This window comes from Copidosoma floridanum, unplaced genomic scaffold (assembly GCF_036245765.1).
Source record: "Copidosoma floridanum isolate Cflo_tuat_1 unplaced genomic scaffold, Cflo_Japanese_pri ptg000025l, whole genome shotgun sequence".
NCBI lineage: Eukaryota > Metazoa > Arthropoda > Insecta > Hymenoptera > Encyrtidae > Copidosoma > Copidosoma floridanum.
Window position 1 is genome coordinate 4484144 of NW_028321902.1, and position 24364 is coordinate 4508507.

The 24364-nt window shown below is 40.1% G+C and overlaps 1 protein-coding gene across 1 annotated transcript in view; it reads left to right on the forward strand.

The window, feature by feature from the left end:
- The first annotated feature begins 13837 nt into the window (after positions 1-13837).
- Positions 13838-24364, forward strand: part of rho-5 (rhomboid-5) — a 49774-nt gene continuing 39247 nt past the window's right edge. Inside the window, exon 1 of the mRNA XM_089595157.1 lies at positions 13838-14120. The gene's annotated coding sequence lies outside the window, so the exon portion shown is untranslated. The remainder of the gene's footprint in view (positions 14121-24364) is intronic.

Below are 24364 nucleotides of genomic sequence, written 5' to 3' on the forward strand. Positions count from 1 at the left end.
AGCGCAACTTTTCATAACGGGCCAATAAAAATTTTTTACATCTACAGTGCGAAATACACATCATATTGATTAAGTACAAAACAAGTTAACTATTGTAGTTATCTATGTTTATTATGTGCAAGTTTTAGATAATTTAATTTTTTCATTTGGAATACTGTATTTTAAAAAAGGTAGGTAAAATACTTATATACTTCAATTATAAACAAAAAGAGGTCGAATTACTTTATTTGAATTACCATGTTCGTGTACAAATGTCGTTATTCATATTAATTTTTGTTAATTGTTGTATTTGACTGAATTTGAAACAAATGTCAAACAAAAAATGAAACAATTCCAAGTACTTCAAGAAATCCACTTTCGCGCCCCATGCCTGAGGTGCACGCGTTATTTTCTAGCTACTTGAGGAATAAATTATTGAAATACGTTTTTATAATTGGTGATAAAATTTAGAAATCCAGCTCCATGCGTTTGGACAGATTGTGAAATCAAAATGAATTTCACAAGGTGAGTATTCATGAAAATTTTCTGTTTTCGTTAACGATTCCAGTAAATTCTCAATAATTGAACAGATTGTTTGTCAATGATGAGGTACAATGTACTGCTATTTTTAGTTACACGCAATAATAAGTCTTTGGGCACGAAAAAATTCCCAGTTCATACGATGTTATAACAGAAACGTTAAGTTCACTACTACACTATAGAACATCCATTTACACCATCGTTTGCACACATGCAGTAAAAACCTTTTGTCACCGAAGAAACGCGTGAGAAAAAAGCACAAAAAGTAATATTCCGGGACGTGTAGCAAACACCCGCTTATTCTCCCCACGAACCCCATCTTCCGCGTCTCGAGCGAATCGCAGTAGAGAAACGCCCGTCGAGTCAGACGAGCCTCTCTCCCGCGCGTCCACCATCCACCCGTCTTGAAACCCACCGACGGTAACAGCCGAGCTTTCGAGTAAGCTCATCCAAAGAGAGAAAAAAAAGCTCACCACCAGAGAGTGAGATGTAGCTCCGAGTACCTCGCGGCCGTAAAACCCTCCCTGCCGAGCCGACAATCCACCCCTATTTCCTAGCGAATCTATGAAAAGAAAAAAAAAAAAAAAAAATGATTCAACCTCCCCCTCATTTATTTACAACACAGTTCAAAAATCCAAGTCACCGTACATGTATATACATTTTTGCCCTAATCGCCAGGGGTCGCTTTCAACTCCCCGTATACGTGTCATATGCGTGTGTAAAATGCACCAAACGACCCGAGGACAGGGGGAGGAGGAGGGCGTCGTATGGCAACACCGCCACCGAAGACACACTATGGTATTTTTTTCTCGATTCCTATGTACATAATATTAACAACCTGCGAGGAAAACCCTAAAAGGACCGGCCCGGCTACGGACTAACGGCAGCCTCGACCCGACCCCCTGCTGCATCAAGCCAGGACTATATACTGTAGGGCTCGTCCTTTATTTTGTTTCTCCTTTCCCTCCATTGTAAAGTTTGTACACACAGACACGGGGGAGTTGAAGAGAGAGAGAGAGACAAGGGTAGCGACGTGTAGACTTGCGCAAAGCAGCGCGAGAGGTAGCGAGCGTGGGTGGATAGCCTCCGTGTGTGTGTACGGGCACAGCGAAACGGGGCGAAGGCAGTATGGTTGTTGCTCTCGGAGCTGCGGCAATACGGTGCTCCAGTGCACCTCGGGTTCACAATATTCTAAGTGCCCCTTTGGCACGCTGAGGCTATCCTTGGATACTTGCCGAGGGTCTGGTACAGGAGCTACAGAGTGCAGTACCACCACGGGGGTGTGCGGGGCTGACGCAAAACGGGAGGAGAGAGAGAGCGCGCGTCAGTCCACCATCTTGTAGTTGGATCAGGGTGCTTTTGTGGTATTGCAACACAGAGAGAGACCCATCGAGGGAGGAGCGGCGATATGGCGGAGGAGAGGCCAGGTTGAACTCAAGGGGGAGGAAAAAAAAAAAAAAAAAAAAAAAAACACTACTCGGGCAAAATGGCAGCGCGGGCCGTGGACGGCAACGGGGTCACGAGACTGCGCGCCGGGGGCTGATCTTGGGCTGGTGGACTCTGGAAGAGGACCGTGTGGAGCTTCAACTGCTCTGGGAGGTGGGGGGGAAGAAACAAAAAAACAAACAAACAAACAAAGGAGAGGACACAAGGTTAGCCCAGCTGCTCGGCATAGTGATGGTGGTGCTGTTTTTGTTCCTTTCGCCCCAACCCTGAAGATTATTTCTGTGATTTGATGCACGCGCAGGTGGTGCAGGTGTTGTTGTTGTTGTTGTTGTTGTTGCCAACCGGGAGGAGCAGAAAGTGATACCAAGAGTCTTTTTTTCTTGCGTTTGTTTCTTTTCCTTTGTTGTTGTTGTTGTTGTTGTGTGTGTGTGATATCAGTGCGGGCTGTTTACCGGAACACAGAGAGAGAGCTGCCAAGGAAGATCACAATACGTAGTGTAATGATTCGCGAAGAAAAGGTGGTATAAATAAAGTGTTGGTGCGCTTATACTTGTTGTGTCGAGGGAGCACGACATGGGTCGCTAGCGCGCAGTGCCCGTACACAGCCCCTGGGCTCTCGCCGCGCAGATCTCGTCAGCTGGAGCACCCGAAGTGAGTATATGCGTGGGTGAATACACAATTTTACTGTTTCCCGCAAAATAGAGCCAGTGGTGAAAAAAAAAAAAAAAAAAAAAAAAAAAAAATGCAAGGGAGGTGCATCACGGGGCGCAGTTTTAATTGCCCGAGCCAACTGGCCTATAAACCATATACGACGGCGTGGCTATGCAGGTGACGACGGCCTTGGAAACGTATATATGTATATATATAGACGTAAGGGGGGGTGAGTTTGCGGCGCTGCCCCGGCGACGTCCGGACCATTAATCATTTAGGAAAACACGCTAATGCCCCGTCCACCCGCGCGCTACTGCTGCTTCTTCCTCTTGGTTTGTCGGCTGCTGCGTGTATTGAATTACATCAGGGAAGTTGTGGGGGGGGGGGTTGAGAAAAGTTTTAATTAAGACTCGAGGGCTGGTTCTCTTTTGCTCTCTTCGGGCCGGAGGTGATACTGTTGAGGACTAGACTATACGGAGGAGGAAGGTATGCGTGCTTGAACTTTGGGGTGGTTTTTTTTTTTTGTTTTGATTCCCTCGTTGGTACTGTGATTCATCTTCTCGTGTCGCGGTTTCTCGGGTGGATGTAGGAATACGAAGTTGCACCGAGAAGTGTTCCGTATACGGTAGTTTTGGATGGAAAAAAAAACAACAATATTCACGGTAATATTTACTCCGCAAGAGAGGGAAACTTTTCAACTTCAAAGTGACGGCTATTTTTACTAGTCGTCCCAATCACGTATGCTCTCTAAACTTGAAATAGTTATAAGTACACAAGTTTTTGAAAGTAGTACGGAAACTGTGAAATAGGGAATATATACATTATATTTAAGCAGTAAAACAGACGATTCCATTATTTAAAAGTTGTGTACGAATATTAACTTTATTTATTTTCAATAAAGCCTGATGAGGGCAACACACCGGTTGCCAAAACGTCGGACGACATATTGTGTGTATTAATTCTTGCCTCAAAAGATCAAATACAATAAGATTTTTATTGAATATTAAATTACCAAGTGTTCACAGTGTAATAGTGAATATTCACCGATTCACTATTTGAATTAGTTGGTTAACTTATTGTTGGTACATATCACTCGATATAATGTGTATAGGTTGTACGGATTATCTTCATTCGTTTGTTGGATTACTGATGAATATTTAGAATTAAAATTTATATCAACAAAGTGCGAAGAATAATAGACCTTAATTTTTCACTATGTCACCAGTAAAAACCTATTTCATATGCGCAAATAGTGAAAATTTTTACCATTTCAAATTTAGAGAGATAGAGTTGATATACAATGAAAATACCGATCAATAAATCAAAATTGCGTTGCATCAGCTGGGAACGACGTCAAACTTATGTGTACGCCCGCCCTAGCAACAAACAACACGGGGGTGCAAAAAAGTTCATGCTTCGTTTGTAGACAAAGAATGAAAGAAAGTCTTACGAATGACGAAAAAAAAAAAAAAAAATGACTCTAAAAAACCACACGCTACAGTCACCGCGAACATTCATCTCCATATTTTCTATAGTTCTCCCTGCGGTAGAAATTGGTTTAAAAAAAATTTTTTTTTTTTGGTGATTTTGTGCGGATCAAAAAGCTTGGAAAATTGTTCAACCCTTTGCGCTTGCGCGTATCACGAGAATCGTGTGTGCACCGTTGAAACTTTAATGCAAAATCATCGAACACGATACGCTGGCGGGTTTCCAGCTTTCTCTCTCCGTGACCCTTCGCGCGCTCCTTATTGCATCCCTCTCGGCTTTCGATCGGAAATCGCGAGGTTGGGGCACCCGAGTTACGCTCTTCGGTCAGCCCTACACATCATGAATTTTCAACGCAATGGGTGGGTACGTTTACAACCCGTACTTGTGTGTTACACTCTCTAATAGTGAAATAGTGAACAACATTTTCACTGGTGAAATATTGAAAAATTAGGGTCTTTTATTCCCACCATCCAAATGAAGATAACTGCACATCCTATGCACATTACATCGAGGGGTGTACCAACAATAAATTTACCAATTAATTTTAAATAGTTTACTTGGTAGGAATAGTGAATATTCACTTTTTTCACGGCGAAATCCATTATTTCACAGTGAGTATACCTATTCGATAGTTCAAAAAAGTTATAAGTGTAAAACTGCGAAATAGTGAAATCTACTGTTGTACAGTTCAAATAGTATATATTCACTATTTTACACTTTATAATATGCATTATTTTGAAAAAGTTTTACACTTATCACTACATCAAATTTAGAGACCAGGTACGTTTGTACTTTTAATTTTTTGTTTCTCCCGAAACAAGCTCTGTTATTGTTGCAACGAAGTGAAAACTTTGTACATAGAACCGGTGTTACATTGTTGTTTCAAATTTACGCTGCAACAATGGGTAATGAAAATATGACAGGAAACGAGCAAAACGAAGTAAACAAAACGTTTGTTTTGTGAATTTTATGATTGACGAGCGACTGTAAAAAAAAAAAATTGTAAATTAAAAACATCGCAGAAAAAAAAACGTTTCGAACAAGATCCACGCCGCGATTCGTTATAACGATACATTGGGTCGCTTTGAAATTTATTTCGGGATTAAAGGATTATCCAGGTAAATGCATCAAAATTAATTGTTTGTCGCTTACGTACAACTATGTACATGTATAAGCCTCGGTGGTGCTAAAATCGTAGGTGGAATGAACTGTGATGACACGACGAGAAGTCACTCGCCCGTGTAGTATCGATTTGTTGTTGCGAGAACTCGAGTGAGCTCCAATTCTTTTTCTCGTGTTGTTACTTACAGAAAATGAAGAAAATAATATTTTACGCGTTCGTGGACCTAAATTTTATCACGTGAGTGTCAGGGGTTTCGACGAAGCAAGGAACAATTGAAACGCATTAAGTGTACTTCTACTTACATGTTCTAATTATATTACTATGTGACTATTCATGTTTTCGTTGGAAAATTTCACTATTTTCTAGTTTTATACTCGTTATACTTGTAAAAATAATATGTATTTTTACCATTTATACGAGTTTAAATTTCATAAATTCAGTTGTTGGTGGCACTCGAAAAAATATTAATCATTGATAACCATACTTGGAACACTAAAGTGCATAGTGACTGTGCTCATTTAAATGTCACTCTTTTTTTTTTCACTACTTTGTTAATCAAAAATCTTTTTAAATAAACAAACATAGAAAATTTTCAATATTTCCAATTTCCAAACCTCATCTCAAAAGTTACGGGAATTCAAAGTATACGTTCGATACATTTCGATCAACATTTTTTAAAAATTGTAATTCACAAAAACACGAGTTTTTTAAAATTTTACAAAGTATATTTTATACGTACACAATAACACATACAGGCGAGCGAGACGGTCTGATTTCCGTTTTACCAACTGAATATGATTTGCCAACTGGTTGGGCATTTGGGTTAAAATCCGTTCGAGAGACTGGCTAGCCGACACCACCGCAAAAGGTTTCTTTCGGTGTTTCTCGCTATATTTTCCATTTGCACCCTTCCCTAGCAAATGCTCGTTTTCGCTCGAATCGATTTTGCGCTGACGAATATGAATAGTTGTTTGCCGCAGTAAATTATGTTGAATTTTTATTAAAATGCATGGGACGCGCGTTTTACAGTCGAACGATTTGACGCGTGTTACCCCAAAGCATCATACTTTGTGGGAACGAATAACATATTTCATTGCAACGGAAGTATGATGGAATTTTTGTGTTTTACCACACAGCGTTTAATTTAATATGGGTTAGTAAAGGTTTTTTTTTTTTTTTCCGTATAAATTTTATATGGTAATGACTGTCAGAGTTGACATTAAATTCAATAAAGGCCATTAAATGTACTGCAAACGTATTTCGTAATCGATTAATCATCGAATGTGTATACAGTCTTTGATGTCAAACCCATGAGTTTGCTGCAGAAAATTATTGAATCATGAAAATGTTGAATAAAATGCAATTAAATTTTATGTAGCAACGAGACGTGAATGTTCAAATAAAATTCCTATCGATTGAAAAATGATAATTTTTAACGGGGATTTACTTGAAATTTTTAGTAATATTATGAAAAATTGAGCGATTTCGAGCCCTAAATATTAAAAATGTGCCTCGTAATCGCATATTAATAAAATACGCGTAAAAAAATTAATTCCATTGAGTACAAGGGAGTTTTTCCTCTTTCGCGTAGTGATATCTCTTCGTGCAATTACTCGCTAGATGTTTTGTTTTTTTTTTTTTTTTTTTTAGTGAACTATAATTTTTTCTTTTTTTCCCAAACACGATTCTAAAACACATCGAAGCGTATAATATTTAATTGAGAATCGCGAGAGGGAGAAAAAAAAAATATTGCAGATTTCTCTTCATGGGCTCATGGCCGTTTGCTAATTCTCCGTCTCAATTATAAGCCAAGTTTCCACTGATGACAGTTAATTGGATCATGCTGGGGAAAGGGCGTCTTCTGACGTGGAGTTGGCGTATCATAGTTGGGGTATATCGTGCTGAGCGTTAATTTTTAACGCGAAAAATGAAAAAAAAAAAAAAAAAAAAAAAAAAAAACTACACAACAACATTCATGCACTTGTCACCCCGGTGTCACGCACTCAACCTGTCGCGAGAACCGAGTGGGGTAGTAATTTAAATTTTAAATTAGATCACGGGAACTAGAGGCACTGTTTTTAATTATTTTTTGCAAATCTCACGATGACTCGTGATGTATACGTACTTTTAGCGCGGGTGTGTGTGTGTGTATTCGTTAAGTAATACCTCGCGAACTGGGTCAGTTACTTACACATATCCATATATATCTACGTGTGAACTTTGAGGTTGAATAGTTTTTTTCCTTTTCTTTCCAAAGTCGCGAGAAAAAATTGTAGGTACGTTGTTGTTACGAGTGAGCCTGAAAATTTTGAAATCTAGGTTGGGTAGGGGAAATTAGTTGCTGTTTCTTTGAATCCTTGAAAAAAAAAAAAAAAAAACAAGCGGTCGGTACCTTATTTTCTTACACTTCAATCCTTTAAACTTACCCTATCGGTTTATCTTGAAATTTTTATCAAAGGAAGCATTACAAATTTACACTTTTGGTATATCAAACACGATTTTTAATTCTATAAAACCAAAGAACTTCCAGTATACATCTACAAGTCTTATTACTTATTTTAGTGATTTTTTTCATAATTTTATCTCGGTTCATTTTCACTTAGATCGTCATCGGTTCTACGTAAAGAAAAGAACTATATAATAATTATTACTGCAAAATCACTGAGTACATGTATACAGAAACTGTTGTGATAAAAAAGTTACGCTGGAAATAGATGAAAAATTATAGAAAGTCACAATGAAAATTCTAGTCTCAACTTTACCATAGTTTCACTGTAAAAATGGCAGTATTTCTTTCTCGGTGCATCTATTAACCATCACTCGTTTCTCTTTTATCGTGGCCCTCTTCTGGAACTCCTTTTGTATTAAGATGAATTTCATAAATTCAACGCACAATACCCAGAGAGAGAGAGAGAGAGAGAGGGCAATTGAAAAGTGCAATCAGCAAAGTCAAAGTTCCATCGGGCGCACGGAGTCTACCCGAGCATTGGCGGTATCATTCGACTGAGAGCAAGAAGGTTGGGAAAGTTTAATGGGAGGCTTTGATCTTTGGCCCAAAGAAACGGCACCTCATTTGCATAATAACGAATGCACTGCCATACTTTTTTCCTTGTATTTATTTATCTTTTACACGCATGAATGGAAAAAAAAATATGATAAAGAGAAATAAGTTGAAAAAATTCTAGCACCTCTTCAAAAGTTAAAAAGATCACAAACAGCTTCTCTCTCAGCACAGTTCTCAGCGTCCGTGCAGTTGGGTGTTTGCTAGAGCAACGCCGTGTCTGTGTGTGCAAACAAAATTGATTGACAGACCGCGAAATCGCGTGCGGCCTACACACACGCGCCAACATCGGAGAATATCGAGGAAACGTCAAAGGATACAAAGTGAAAAGGGATTTTTCGACTCGGACAGGTTATGCTCTCCCGCTCTGTGTATTCAAACACACTCGTTTAGCCCCACTTGTGTGCACATATTCTCTTTCTCTCTGAGCAAACCAACAATTATCCCCTTTTCGTCAAATTTGTCTGTTAGTTTGCGGGTCCTTTGACGGAGATTTTTATGTGTTTGTACGTAGGGGAGAACAGAGGTATAAGATGTTACGCTGCAATTATTTCATTTCCACCACGTCAAGTTGTTTGGTCGAATGATATCGATTAACCATTAGGTTTCTGACACACATACATCCTTGAAAGATTTTTCAATTGTGCTTTGTGGGATGTAAATGATAATTTAAATGTTATTTATTTATTTTTTTTTTTTTACGTAGAATCATATTCTGTTTAGTCTATTTGATGTCACTTATACCTATTGAAGAGTTTTAACGTATCTTAAATCCTTACCTTTACGACCTAATACTTTTTTCTCCCAAATCGCCCTCTTTCCTCTAGTATGCCATAGTCTTTCGTACGACCCTACAGTGAAAACTCCCCTTTGGACGACTCGGTTATCCATTGTACTAACGGTTACAACTTGCAGATAGTGCAGGTGAAAGGATCTCTTTCGTTAACCATCCAACCCGTCCTACCGAACCCATTTTAAAACTGCTAATGACTTTACCGACGAGCTGGCCAGGTGTCGGTTTCCCTCGGAAAGAAAGTCCCTCAAAGTCCAGACATCATTTGGAAAAATACACTGTTTTTTTTGAAAATTTTTCGAAACCCACCCTTGAGTTTCTCCGGTGGTGAGCACGTTGAAGCCATTTGAGCTCTGTTTTTGTTTTCATTTTTTTTTTGTTTTTTTTTTTTACCTGTTCGCTCCTATGACTAATCCTCCCTTTTTTCACCCGCATGCCCTGGCCTTTTGAACTGGCTCTGCACACCCCTTGCAGACCGCCTACCACCGGATCACCTTGAAGCGAGACTCGATAAAAAAAACCCCCAGTCAGATTAGCTCTAATCAACCCAGCTACAACCGCTACATAAGAATACATAAAATAAGTCAGAGCCCTAAGCTCTGTCACCTTATTGTTTTGAGTACATAACCTATACTATTTAGAAACGTCAAGTATACGGCTAGAGTTTTTGTTTCTAATATACGAGATCAGGTGTGAATAAAAGCTGAAATGTAACCGTGTGTTTATTTTGTAACAAGATATTTATTGTCGAATAGTACAATGCTTAGGTTAATGGAGCACACACGTTCGCACGAGCACCAGACGCCGACAGGAGCCCCCCACAGCCGCACCTCAGATCGCAAGCCGTCGTAAACTCCCACCATCTCTCCTCTTCTCCCACCTTGTTCACTACTCACAGTTGTCCTATTAATGGTCCCGAGGCATGAGCGGAGGGGTTGAGGAATCTACCAACACCGTGGAACCATTTCAACTTTTCAATCAAAAGTTTAAATCAAAGAATATACATTGAAAGAAGTGATTTACTGTAATTTTGAAGGTGAACTTCAAACTTGGGTGAGTTTTGAAGTGAAACTTCAAATCAAAATAAGAGTTTTAAAGTATTTTTTCACCAATAGAAGCAGCATATACTTATTATTATTATCAATCAAAAACGCTAAATCGATTTCAAAGTAATAAATCAATAAATATAAATAACCACGACCACATAGCTTTCGAGTTAGAAAAATAATAATTTCATGTTGTCGCTGCTCACCAAAGAATATATTCGATAAAAAAAAAAAGAATATGATTGTCAATAGTAACTTCTAAAACTACTTTGACATAATGAACATCGCATTGAAGGATATGGCCAGCTAATTAATGTTTATTCCGACTCTTATTGATAAGCTCCAATTAATGCAAATCCGTATTCATACGTATGATATATTCATCCATATTTATTTCACGATAATTTATTATTCGTTACGCTCGATGGCAGTCGAGAAAATAAATGTGCTAAAGTTGAATAAGTCGGCGTGCTCCATACATCGTTTTTGATCGATAAGGAAACATGCTTTTACTGATTTTTCCACCAATTCGTAACAATAATGTCGGATTTCTTGTTTGAAGCAGTCGAAGCTCGGTAATGAGTAATTTAACTTTTACTATCATCTTTTGTCCTAGTAAAGTGAAATAAAATTTTAGAAAATCGCGTTTGATCGCATCGACGGGAAGAGAGTATTTGGTGAATGGATATTGATAAAACTTCAAAGTATAATTCTTCCATCCCCCACAATGGGAGAAAGTAGTTTCAAAATCAACCCACTGACTATTACACCCAGTACATCCACTTTTTAGTTAATTTTCTAATTGTACAGTTTATTTTTGCATAGTTGAGGCACTATAAGTGGTAAAGTGCTATAGTTAGGCTCAAAATAAAATTTCAGAGTGAGAATTTCTTATTAAATAAAACCTTTAATTTTAGTGCTCAGTATTAAAATAACTCTTTTACTGAGTCTAAGTTAAATGCCTGTACCAAAGGTTTTACAAAAAACTTTTTAAAATCAAATATTCACACTTTCATACAATATAAACTGGTTCAAACGTGTAATAATCATTAAAATGTATCAAGTATAAACGTAGATATTATAGAATCGTGCTGAAGATGCTGTGTTTGATCGTGGATGATATAGAAATGATATTCTAAAGTCTTATCAAAATTGATTTCTCAGAATTAGATACTCGTGTTCGTTAGTACTATTTTTTAATTTTAAGCAATACCCATTGTTTAAAAACTTACTGAACTCTTACAATAAATTTACCTTCCATGGTTTAAACATTGTTTGATAAAAAAGGAAATATCAACGTTTTTTTTTTTTTTATAAATTTTGTATTCATACATCATTATTTAAAAGACTACATCAATGTATTTAAGATTCGCGACTCAAGATCAAAAGAAAATTTATTAAATATTTTTTAACAAAAATACAAAATTTTTATTGCTATCGTTTCTATATAAAAATATCTTTTGTCATTATTAATAAAATTCGAAGTTTTTGCAAACAAAACTACAAATTTTTTTAAATAAACTGTTTGTACAATAGCTCAATTGCAAATTCCTTTATGTAAGTCTTTTAAATGAGAAAATTGCTAGAGTGTTTATTGTAGGTAAGCTTTAGAATTGAAAATAAATAAATACTACAACTTTCAATAGCACATATGAATTTACTCTCATTTTTTTAGTTTAAAAATATTTTTTTAGTCAAACTTTAGAATTGAAAATAAATAAATACTGCAATTTTCAATGGCACGTATGAACTTACTCCCATTTTTTTTATTATAAAATATTTTTGCAATCAATCTTGCTACACAAATTCGTCCAAGTAATACTGTTCAAAAATATCCTTATTTGTAGTCTCGGAAAGCCATGTTTTATGTACAATTTTTTAAATCATCAAATGCCAGTTAGAGTTCGGGGGAAAAAAAATGAAATATCAAAAGTGCACAAACTCGCCCCAGTTTCCTTTATACGTAATGAGAAACAAACAATAACGCGAATAACTAATTACCCAACAATGGCTGTCAGAATACCAACTCAAGGAAAAAAGAAAAGCCAGCATACGAGCGAAAAAGCACCAACAAAAGCACACTTATTATCCCATACGTAACAACACACAAAGCGAGCATTAGATAAAACAATTGGAGATCCTCCGGTTATTTCACTGTTCTCCTAAAAATAGAGAGAAAAAAAAGAAAAAAAAAATCATGGAGGTGGACGCGACTCTGTCGGCAAAAGTTATCCACCGTCCCCTGTCACGCGCTTTTTCCGACCTTTCCTTGCAGCCCAGCCCTTAATTTCCTCCGTCAGAGGAATTCCCAACTAGACACCCTTCTCCCTCGTTCTCTTTTAACTTTATTTGCTCATTAACCCTCGCCCGCCCACTTTTCTCCCTTCACCCTAAGAAATTATCGCCAAAGTTTAGGAGGAAATTTTCCCCACCCGGTAACAGTGGATTATATGCATATATATATATATATAACAATGCTAATCAATTAAAACAGTCTCCCTTCCCGAATGTCCCGCAATAGACGGGAAAACCCCCGCTTTAACTCATTCTGCATCTGTTGTTTTTATTATTCACCCAACACATCCCTTACATCACCTGCTGCTATAGTTTTCTTGGTTTTTATTTTTTTTTTGTTATTTTATTTTACCCTTGCATCCCCCACGTAAGTGTGTTATTTTCCAATAGCGTCATTAAATGACGTAAATGGCATCGCTTAATCCATGTTAACATTTGCTCGTATTTACTGATTGAAATTATCTCGGCTTTTCCCTCAATATATTATCCACTCAAGACTAATCTCGATAACACACTTTTAGCCTTCGTTTTTAAATTGGAAAGATTCACATATCCGCAGCTCGTACAACTTCCTTTCGCAACATTATTTTATTTTATTTTTTCGTTCCACAAATCCATAAAACGACGTGGCTGCGCTAAATTTGATTTTTCTCGATGATGAAACACCGATGGGGGGAAAAGGGGGGGGGTAGGGGAGGTCACTTGATAAAACGGGAGTGAATTTTCCCGTCCAATTCTTTTCTCATTTCTCGAGGATACACAGTACAGTTGCCCGAGCTGCCTTAAAGGAGCTCCAACGGAACAACGAAAGGGGAGTAATTCGATTTTGCGCGCTGGAAGGGAAAATTCACTGGTAGTTTCTCCGCGTGAGACGCGCAAAAAAAAGGGGGGCCGTGGGGAGAGAAAGAAATACAATACAGGATAAAGAAACAAAATACGGTATGGAACAGAAAGAAAGTTGATAGGACGCGTTTTACGGACAGTCAATACGCAGGAGCTTAGGAGAGGATGTGTTTTTCCGCGCACTATTATTGTTGACTTTCAATTTTGCGATCGATCGTCGGGGAAAGGGGAAGGGGGGGATATATAAAATTACTCGCTAGAAATGTAAAGGTTCGTTCGTATTATCACTCTAACGGCCCTGTTCCGACTAAACGGTAACTGCCGCGATAGTCAAAGTCGTGCAGTAAGAATAAAAGGTACAAAAGCCAGGAGAACAAAAAAAAAAAAAAAAAGACCCCGTTATCTTGAGACCAGGGTAGTTCTCGTTGAACATTACCGATTATCCAACAGCAAGGGTGTAACGTGATCCTTTCGAGTTAATTTTATTCATGAAAAATAATGCAATTGCTTACCATGGTATACTGAATGTATTAACCAAAGCCACGGTGATTATTGTGTTTTCCAGAGCATTAAAAGATTAGAAAGAAATAGAAAGTGTCTCCAAGGTGTGATGCATAGACGCGAACGTAGCGGCGAGAGGCTGCAACTCCAGCACCAAGCGTCGTTAGCAGGTGGTACGAGGGAGGACATCAGTGGCGGCAGGGAACCAAAGGAAGAGGGACACAGGGACAAGGGCAACTGTGGCGGCGTCGCGCCAGAACAGCTGGAAACCCGGTGAGCAGCGCAAAGCTGCACCGGCCAGCAGCGACCAGTCAAGAGCCTCAACTCCGCGAGCGCCGAGCAACAGCAGAACAGGTGAACAATTGTTAACTTTTACGTATACGTTTCACCTTTTTTTTAAAACAATTTTGAGATGATCGGTTATGACTTGTTGTGGGGTTTAATCGGTAACCCTCTGGGTTCTAACACATAATAGGTGCATTATTGGCGTTGCACGCATGCTCGGTATATTTTATCGGCAATCCCCGTGGATTTTATACTTTGATAATCACACTTTTCCAGTGAAAGATCGACTCTGTTTGGGGCTTCCGATGGTTGAAACTATGTTTTTTATTGCCACTACCGGTCAGACAAACGGCAATTCTCAAAAGCATCATTTCGTCGCGACACCGTGTTTTACGAGGATGACAAAAAAAGAAGACGAAATAAATTATACGGGCTCGCGTCCAAGCTAAAGTCGACAGTCCGGCATTTGATGTTATAGGCACGTTTAATTTTTCGCACGCCTTTGACTCGCTTGTCGCAAAGGCGTAAAAGGGACGGCAGTGTGAGCAAAAAGGAAGTAGCATAGGGAGAATGACGTAGAAGTAGCGGAGAAAGAATCCAAAAGAGCCTAAGAGAGAGAGAGAGGAAGCTGGGTGGAAAATTGAAAAGCAGCCAAGAGGGCTTCCGCCGTTTCGTTTCGCCGATTTGTCGGACGTGACTTTTGTGCGCCGTGCGGAGAAGCGAGGACGAGGAGGGAGAAGAGGGGCCAATTTTTTTTTTTTTTCTTTCCCCTATACCCACGCGCTCGGCGCAAATTTCACCGGGGAGGAAATTTTTTTCGTCAACTCACGTACTCGCGTATATACGTACGTGCGCGATCCTCCTCCTCTTTCGCACCTTCCACCACTACTCTACGAGGGAATGAAAATTTTCTTCGTCTTCTTCTTTCGCGCCTTCTTCTTGTTTTTTTTTTTTTTTTTTTTTTTTTTTTTTTTAACGATGGGTAATTTTGTTCAACAAACCGTGAGATGATTAATTCTTTTCTTCCTTTCGGTACGGAATACCATTGCTTTTTTTTTAGATGTTGATTGAAAAACAAGCATCCCAGGTCAAAAGGGTAAATCTGGTGGAAGCCGTGATGTATAGCATGTTTCAATTACCGTGGAAAAAAAAAAAAACAAAAAAAAAACCGTGCATGAAGTTGGTTTCCAAATTTTTCATGAAACAGTAATCAAATACAGTGAAGATGGAACTAACGAGCCCCTCATCCCCAACGATGTACCCGTTTATTCATTGATTTCACCCCGTGCCCTCGTTTTTCCCCTCCTCGCGAGCTTTTCTTATCATCTCACTGGTTGACTTTAAATTTTCCACTATCGTACACATCTTATTTAATACCCTATACTTACACTGTTTGCACAACTCTCCTCCGTTTCTTTTTCAAACCTTCGGGCATGGAAATGTATACCCGAGTAGTATATATATCGATATCGTCGGCACAAAGGTGTGCAAACTCCCCCCCTAAAAATCTCCAGGGATAATTAAACCGTAGATCTTGTCAAAGTACAACTCTGTGTGACTGTGTTTGCGTCTCTTTTATATATATATTTTTAAAAGACGATTGTCTCCTTACCGCAGTAAAAAGCATGTCTTGGAAGGTTTCCAATGACGCATATCAGCCGTGAGTTTTTTTTTCTCCCTCCGACCTTCTTACTCAGCACGACCCCGAGCTCTTATCGCGATAATTGTAATGTTTGTTTGCATTCCAACCACTACTTCCCCTCTCTCGTGTGCACTCTAGTGTCGAAGCGATAAACAAAAGCTTGTCCGTAATTCGTGTAATCCTCTTTGACTCGCGTGTGTATAAACGGAGAAATCGAAGATATAAAAGATCGCGATGGACCCCTTTTTTTTTCCTCCTCTTCGGTACTTTTCACGACTTTTTCGACCAAAAGGACGAAGGTCTATGAGCAGGAGAAGGAAGTATGGGGAGAAAGGGGGTCGGGGGGGGGGGGGGTGAAATCCGCGCGCGACCTACATTCTCAGTCGCGCCAGATGGCTTGTAACTGCCAGTGCACGCGATTCTCCAGCGGCTGCAGGAAAAATATATATTCAAAAGTGTATTTGCCCGTCGTCTCTCTCTCTCTCGCCATTCCCCCTTAAAATGCGCTATATTCGAAGATTCCGAGCTACAACATATATATTGTATGATGGGCTGTGACGCTTTGTTGGGGGCACATAGGTATTCTCATAAATGGTTTTTCTCTCCCATGTTTGAGCATCAGAAGCGCTCTACCTCATCCTTTCGGTTTTTGTCAAAGGCGATGATTCTTTTATATCATGGTTGGACATCCCCCCCCCCACACCATACTAACATCTTGTTTCGCTTCACGAGGATAAAGGTTAGGTCACTAATCCGAGCTTATCATCTAACCTTTTAATTCGACATATGTATAAGTACGGAAAGTACAATAGTGAAATGATCTTTATCTTTTATAAGAGGAAGGAATTAGAAGTTTCGTTAAACTGTAAATAAAAACCTGAAAAAAAAACACACATAGGCACATAACCTGTAAGTTGTTCCTTGAAAATTCAATTAGGAGTAGCATAAGGGGAACATTCCCCCCATTTATCTGTAGCGATCTCTTCTCGTTGTACAAGTATATACATGCAATTCCAGTGATGTGCATTAGGAGCCATGACTGCAGAACCTGGGCTCATCCGAGCGTTAATGGGTAAGGAAACTGGTGTCGCGTATATCCCCAAGCCTCTTTGGATTATGACGTCAGCTGAGGGCGCGCGCGTGCTCACGATCGCTTTCGATCGATCGCATCTCGTATTCATGAAGATTTTTATTTTTTCTTTCCTCCTCTCGCCCATCTTCCTCTTCTTCTTGACTGAGGAAAAAAAAAAAAAAATAGGAGAGAAGGGCTGGATAGGTTTTTTTTCCCCTCTATAAATTACAGCTCTGCTCCCATAAAACAAGGTTATGAAGACGAATGGTCTGGAAATGTGTTCTCCCAACAGCATCACCAACGTTGTCCAGACGCGGCATCGGTCCACAGTTGGTTACATAATATATACACACTCTCCGTTATTTATTAACCGAAATATCGTGTAATGCAGTGGGGACGCAAGAGTGATCTTTTTTGCTCTTCCTCGTCGACGGAAAAGTTGCTCGATTAATCGACCAGTCCATCACTCTCGTGTATACAGCGCGCCGCAATATAATCAATAAAATCTGGAAACAAAATTCATCCCGACCAAACGGCAATTCCCTTGATCTATACGCGTGTTTTTCTCCCTCATCCCAACTAAGGAGGGAAAACTCGTGCGTGCTGCCGCGCGGGGGCGCTGTATATACAACGCGAGAGAGAAAGATCCGATGACAATTAATCTTTGGGTCAACGAGAGAGAAGAGAAGCGAACCGAGTAATTATCCCGATAAGACCCTCGAGGGGGGCCGCGATAACAGTTTGCTCGGATACACACTTGACATATATTTTTGCCGTGAAGAAGATGCAATTCCTTCACATATACGTAGGTATTGGTTGCTACTTTCGTTGCGATTGGAAAGCTAAACAAAGTGGATACCCCCTAGATCGCTACATATACGAGTAAGAAAGTGGCCAATACAAGAAGTGAGGGAAGGGGGGGAGTTATAGAACCCTAGCTGCTTGCGGAATTCATTTCCCTAATGGAGCCAGTCCCGGGGTGTCTTGAAGGAAACATCACGCGTATATGCAGCAGCAGGGCGAGGGTTTCTAACAAGCCTCTCAGGTATTAACCAAACAAGCCTTGATGATCATGCGGTATACGTATACATATATATGTTTCACCTCCTTTGGAGGGCATACAGTATGAAGAAAGAAGGGAAGGTTCGAGCGAAAGCGTTTTTCAGCAGCAATGCACGTATAGGTGTGTATATAGCGCACGAACAAGGGGGTGGATGTACGTGTATGTATACCTATATGGTTGCGAAAGAGGAGGAAGGGAGAGAGAGAGAGAAAGAAAACTGGGTTCGCGATCGATAGACGACCGCTTAGAGGTCTGACACTCCGTGGGGTGGGGTTGAGGGAGAGGTAGAGGGCGCTCGAGAGCAGTAGCGCGCTACTAGCTGCAGCTGATGGTTCGCTCGGTCGTTAAAATTTATACGGAATCTCTCCATCGGATACCTATTCGAAAACCCTCTCGAGCGTATACATTATCATCATCTTTTGGTTTTATCCCGCGGATTTCTTCGCCTCCTCCTTGTACACGTTGCAAGTGTGGCTGGACCTTGTTACGTTACATATGACCATGTTTCCTCATCCCTCGTCGTTCCCCTTTAAGCTCGTCCATTATCTACTTATCCAACTTCGATCCCTCATATACCGATTGATCGAACTACGCAGCGGAACAGTTCATCCGCGGGACTGTATATACGTCGGATATGTTCATTAGACTCGGCTCAACTGATGTAGATGAACTTTTGTTCCATACAACCAAAATCCCAAAAATCCTCGAAAGAATATATAAGTATACATGGATAACATCATCAAATCCTCGGGTGTACGTCTCGCGATGGTTGCCGTGTATCGAGCGCAGCACAGCGAGTGAAACTTTTGTCTCCCCAACTCGATTCTCATCCCTCTCTTGCATCAGTTCTCGTACAGCTTGCTCTGGCCCATTCTCTCTGCAGGTATGTGTATACTACATACCAGCTCGCTCCCACGTACACCCCGGACTTTCTCTTTGCCCGGAGAGAAGGGAGTTTCTTGTTCGCGCTAAATGACCCAGAACTTACGACGAAGGAATTGTTTGAAACTTCACACCAAGTATACTGCTTTTACGAGCAAAGATGAAAATAAAAGGAAAAGAAAAATAAATTTTTTTACCACCCCCACTCCCCCACATCCAATATAATGTTCTAACGTCTGTTGTCCAGATATTCGCGCTATTATATACACACGGTGGGCGGTAAGCCACTGCACATTAATTAAGCGAATTAATGGACGCGGGACGCGATAGCGATGCGCTCGACAGCCACTCTCTACCACAGTTTCGTGTCGGATACCTGATTTCTCTCTTTCTCTCTTGACATATATATCGCACACTTGGGGTAACAAAAATCTGAGGATACGCGTGCTCGATGAGTAATTGTACATCCACACATCTCTGAAAATGAATGTTTTGAGATTCGATACAAAACGTAGTTCTTACAAAATTTCCCAAACGTTGGTTTGTCCTACAGCCCCCCCCCCTACACACACAAGCTGAGGAGCTCCAACGGACCAACCGTGAAACGCGACTGTTTAATCGGGTAACGATTTTAATTAGCCAACAACTCCATCGTACGAACTTTCGTCAATGATTCAGAGTTAGAGTTGGGGGAGGGGTGGGGCTGGGTCACATGGATCCCAAATCGTAACAATTTGTGGGGGGATAAGGGGGTCCTACACTAATAAAACATCATCCGAAGCTCCCAGTACAATTATTGGATTAAATTAGCAAAGCCTCTCGATAATACGACGAACGAGGGGCAGAAGAGAGGATAATTAATCAAAACTCCGGCCGTGGTGACAATGCCCGAGCTAATACTTTGGTGCGTGTATACTCTCGCACACGAGCTCGTATAGTCATTTGGTTGGCTGAGCTTTGATTTTTTTTTTTGTGAATTGTATTTGGTGTAAAATACACACGTGCTTGTACTTGGCAAACAATGGAGCGTATTGTACACGTGCAAGGTGTCGAAGACGAGAGACGCATTCTACAAATGAACCGTATGGTATAACTGAAGCACACCCGGGTGTATGTACCTTTGGGCCCTTGTACACCAGCGTGTATGCTATACGCGTGATTACAATGTGCCTTCCAACTTCACAAGAGGGAATACGCGCGCGAGTACAGGCAGTATAATGTAAGTACGTACGAGCACGTGTAGATAGAAACCTCGAGTGTACAATAGTGGGTGTATTGATCGCCGCCTGCCTTCTCCCTTTCTCGTATACGCCATCTGTCTGGTCCTCTATATCTAAGTTTCTTCTTTCCATCTGATGTCTGTGTTCCTCGACTCAACTTATCGGGAGTTTTCGTATAGACGTATCGCATATACGTACACATGTTCCTAGTTCCTCGAGATTTTTTATGGATAACAGGAGAAGGATTGCAGTGACTGATTTTAGCGATTCGCCCAACACTCGGCCTTGGCAAAGTAAAATCCAAGTGTGTTCAGGTACACGTTCAAAGCGTTTCGTACAGTTGAAATTTCTGGTTGTTTATCAATATTATTATACGGTATAGTGTTGATAAACGTTAAAAAAACAATCAAATTGATGATTCATCAACTACATTTCACCAAACCTGTTGAATTAAACAATTAATAGCTATTTTTCTTCAATCATCGGCATAAGAAGGCTGTAGAGGGTAAAAAATTTTTGTCACAGATTTTATACACTTGCGAGCATGTTAAATCTGTGACAATCAAGTTTTTTTTTCAGTTTTTGCACCATATATTTGGTTCTTCTTTAATTCCCTATCAACGCATTTGGTGTTCCACATGTGTTTGCACTCACGTACAGAGGTATTGCAACTTGACGGTATGAAAGATCAGATGAGACAAGTGTCGTTGTGATTTTTGCCCAAAGTACGAAAAAGTGTGCATAATTCACATGTACGCGAGCGAGATCGAGTTTTCGGAGTTTGCCGCTGGACGCTGCTGACTGACGCCGCTGTTGGAGTACCCAACTGTGTAATAGTTGGGGAAAAAGAGAGAGGCCTCTAATGGAAACGTCAAAGCTGGACACACACGTTTTAACGAGCTTGCATTATGAAATTGAAGGCTGCTTTTAGCGGTGCGCACTAGTTTCGGATGTCAAAGGGTCGGAGGGGATTTTGGGCTTTTTTTTTTTTTTTCGGCACAAAAACGATGGTGGATTTTTATCCATTACATCAAACTCGCAGTTTAAAGACAAAAGTAAAAGAGCGTATGTAATAGTACAACCAACTCGCGCTTTTGTCCAAACGGCATTGACACGTATCTTTTTTTTCATCCCCTTATTCAGCAAATCCTCAAGGCTCCTCTTTGATGAAGATAAATACTCACTGCAACTGCTTTGCGAAAGACGCAGTGGTAAAAAGTATGAGTTTCAGATTTTTTTTCTATTTCCAGCTCTTGGGTGCATAACACGCGCGTCTGCTCTTCGGACACTCGACCTGGTCTTCCGTACGAAGATTGCACACCGTCTCCCCCTCTCTCCTCAAAGATGGTAGGAAAAGATCGCGTGCAGATTGCAATTTGTATTTTGGGTAGGGAATTACGACTTTTTTTGGCATTTACCAAAAAGCGTTGTGGACGTGTGCCGAGAAAGTCGGAGAATCCTCGTCCGACGAACGTCTGACTATTTTCACGGCTTTCTACTTACATACACTGCCAGCCGCGTCACGAAAGAAACTACACCAGCAACAACCCAAACATCCGACCGGCCAATCGAGTCAAGGAGAGATACTACACTCAGGGTCGGTCTAATTAATAATAAAACACGCACACGTGCAGCATACGAGTTCTCGAATTCGAGATGAAGGGGAAGCGTGCACAACTGTATAAGCTGATTTCGTTGGGCTAAATGGACCGCTCCTCGATACGAGAGAATTGGGCCGAGATATCCTGTGGTATTGCGTATTAACCTACTACGGCGATTGAGTGGGAGGGGGGGTATGTGTAACCGTGTGGTACAATTCTGTGGGCATAGGAGGTGGTTTTCTCTTACCTCGTATAAATTTTTCCTGGTACGTTTGATTTTTCTTGCGTAGTGGTCTCTCGTTATTTCCTTGGGATTCATGTTCGACTTTTCGCTAGCTCGTTCTGTGGAACTTTGTATATCTTTTTGTTTGTTTGTTTGTTTGTTTGTTTGTTTTTTTGTTTTTTCGGAGGAAAGGCTAATGGTTGTATTTTGCGTTCATAGGAATATTGCGCAATATTATTTTCCGCTGTGGAGGAGAAAGAAAAATACGGGAAAAAAAGTTACAAGTAAGTGTATACATACCCACACATAAGCATTTGTATGGCAAAGCTGCAAAGTTTCAACGAGCGAAACGTTCGCCACGTGCACGATGGAGGGGAGTTGTGGGGGGGCCGAGGAGGGGGGGAAAGTTTAAAAGAAAGGAAGCAAATATAGGGGAGATAAAACGAAAGCCACGGTCGAGCGAAATTTATTAGTGCCAAGTATGTTGGTGCAGTGAGGGGCGAAAAGGCGAGGGCCGAGAACTTACGCTTGTAATGGCGAAAAAAAAAAAAAAAAAACGAAAAACAAATCGACGTGTGCTGTTGGAGATGTGCTGCGCGTTTGTAAAGTTTGTAAGCTTTCGATGAATAACAAATATATATGTTGAGCTTTCTACTGGAATCGATTGGGTTGACTTGAACATCAACACCTTGTAATTTACGTAAATTTCACTCGTCTTATACTGACACTATCAATGTACTTTTGGACTTATCACCCCGTCGTTGAAGTCATAGCGAGGTTCACTTAATTTTTTCAGATGACGTGGTACTTGGGCCCAATCACATTATGGATTTTTAAACACTGAGAAAGAAAACTTTTCTTATTTTCTGAACAAAATCATGATAATTGCCATTATGATCAACTTTATATTGCTCGAAATAATAATCATAAAAAGAAAATAATTGATCACGATTTCTTGGTCGAATGAAGCATATTTTATTGACAAAATGAATCTGCACTACTAAACACACAAAATGTTTTTAAAATTATTAATTTTTATCAAATATCCAGTTCTCTTGAATCGTGCGCCCATGATAAATTTCCGAAAGTTGTCTCACCATACACATGTACAACGCGCCCAAACTGTTGTCTCCACAACCCTTACGTGAATAGGATAACACAAAGAGGAGAAATCGCGAAGTAACGCGGTTTTTTGCTTTTACCAAAAACTCGTCAGGTACACCTATATGTGTATACACCTGCAATGCTTTTTCTTTCGCGGCTACGGGCATTATTTACGACGACGACGCAGCACTTTGCATACATCTCTCCACCGTGCGTACAGTAAACATTACACTCGCGATAATGGTTTCTTCCCTCCCCCCTTGGCTGATGTACCTATGTATATATATGTATACACAGTTCGTTTTGCCTTTTATTTTTCTCTCCCTTCTCTTATACACTTCGTCTGCGCTTCATCTTCTAATGTACGTATATTTTTCACTCACAACAAAAAAAAAAAAAAGAAGTATTTCTTAAAATACAAAACTCGTAAAACTCACCTCCAATATCGGAATACAGCGTGTATGTGTATGTATTTTTTTTGCAACAGCAGTATACACACTTAACATAATTCCCCAGACGACCAGCTCGTAACTCTTTTTTCCGTTTCAGAGCGGCACACACAGCCGTACCCCTTTTTTCTCTCCGGGTAATGCGATGATTTTATCTGCTTTATAAATGGTAGTACCAGCCCCCCTCGCCCCCCAAAGCTTACGACGTTATTGGTAGTAAGGTCGTGCGCGTAGAATCGATTTGAATAAAAAAAACGCGCGGCTATCTCTCAATACTTTATTATTCCTGCTTTCGGATGCTTTTGCTTCGACGATGGAGCCGGAAAGGAAAAAAAACAAAAACAATTTTCTTGTTTGATGAAAAAAAAAAAAAAAATCTTAAATAGATTAAGAGGGTGCCATGCACGTATAGTATACGTATCTGTATTTTAGTTAGCTCGAGGCTCGAAAATATTTTCCAAGATCCGCACGTACACGCGCAAGTTGTGCCGAACTGTCTAAAGCGCGATATTTATGCGAGAAGGGCAGGATGTGAAATTAAAGTTTGCCCCTGTATTATTTGACCGATTGTAATCAATGCTGGGGCGAAGTTTCGAAACTATATCGCGTGGAAAGTTTCTTCTTGCTCGGGAAAGTTAATGTATCGCTTCGATTTTCATTACGTCGCTAAATTAGTCGACGACGAGAAGTAGTAGCTGATTAGTTGCCGTCGATCACACCCAATGAAATGTATACATGAGGCTTACCTTATAACCACGCGCTAGTCTATATATATATGTACGACAAGGTTTGCAATCTATTTTCGATATAAACGGAAAGTAACGAAGTAATTCTGACGCACGATCAAGAGGGAAAAAAGAAAAATACAACTTATAGGTACAGCAAAAAAAGCAAGATGTACACACGAAAATCGTTACGAGGATGGTGGTGAAAATTTTTTTCAAAATAAATTAAACCAACGGGAGACTCGAACGCAACAGTTCGATTCCTCGAGGGAGCAAACTCCGCAATACCCCGGGAGGTTCTTTATCTCGGTCTTTTGTATGTGTTAACGGCT